The following is a 1,016-nucleotide window of genomic DNA, read 5'->3' as shown; positions in this document are numbered from 1 at the left end:
GGTTTGCCTCAAAACAAGAAAAGTTCTATTGGGACGGTATCCACAAATTACCTGAAAGATGGAGGAAATATGTAGCTAGCGAAGGACATTACTTTGAATAAAGCACTTTTGATGTTTCTCTTAAAATTACCGTGTTTTCTTTGATTACAAAATCCGCATTATTAACTGGTACACCTGGTTTTGGGAACTCACCATGCCATCTTTACATTGCTATAAGTCTAAAATTGTTTCAGAATAGTTTTTTAAAAGCCCTACTCTGAGAAAGGAAAATAAAAGGTAAAAATCAATATGAAAATAGCCATGGTCCTATAAGAGTATAGCAAAGCTAAAGATACAAAGTTCTCAAATTATTTTTTCTTTGAAGGCAGCACACTTAATAGCAGAACAGCACACCCATGGACATGTGTCAGCCTTTGAAAATCATTATCATAAGAAGAGATCACTTTTTTCTCTGTTTAAGCCCTTACACATGTAGCTTCTGGTGGCTGATTTCAAATTCAAAGATCTATTAGATTTGCACGTAATTACAATTCATCAATGTTTAAATACTCATTTTTCTCTTGATTGCAGAACCCCATACCGGGTTTCATGTTGCTTTCAAAATGCTGGATGCAGATGGTAATGAGATGGTTGAGAAAAAGGAATTTTTTAAGGTAAGTAGATTCTAGTTATTTTTGGTGTATCATAAAGCACCTGGATAGTTGTTTGATGATAATTTTACCATTTTCATAAAAACTAAAATTATATTCACTGCTTATATATCAGATGTCAGGAAATCATTTATGTATTAAAAATAGTAAATTTTCTGTATGACAACCTTGAGGAAATAGGCAAGGAACAAAGCATAAGATTCCAAAAACAAATGAGCTGAAGCATCTATGTTTTTTAGATTTTATTTTTACGATTTCAGCAAATGATAATCTACACTAATAAAAAAGAAAAATGGTAATTGGCGTACGATGCTACCCTTTTCATTGCCTAATCAGGGCTATATGCAAATTAGCTGCCAACAAAGA

The 1,016-nt window shown here is 32.6% G+C and overlaps 1 long non-coding RNA gene across 1 annotated transcript in view; it reads left to right on the top strand.

Moving 5' to 3' along the window:
- LOC107182019 overlaps window positions 1-1,016 on the top strand; it is a 28,765-nt gene that overhangs the window by 17,317 nt on the left and 10,432 nt on the right. The window contains exon 4 of the long non-coding RNA XR_001512740.1: window positions 571-657. This is a non-coding gene — a long non-coding RNA (uncharacterized LOC107182019). The remainder of the gene's footprint in view (window positions 1-570; window positions 658-1,016) is intronic.

The sequence above is a fragment of the Myotis davidii genome, unplaced genomic scaffold (assembly GCF_000327345.1).
Source record: "Myotis davidii unplaced genomic scaffold, ASM32734v1 scaffold311, whole genome shotgun sequence".
In the NCBI taxonomy this organism is placed as follows: Eukaryota; Metazoa; Chordata; class Mammalia; order Chiroptera; family Vespertilionidae; genus Myotis; species Myotis davidii.
Note: the sequence above shows the minus strand (reverse complement) of the source record. Positions and strands in the feature narration are given on the sequence as shown.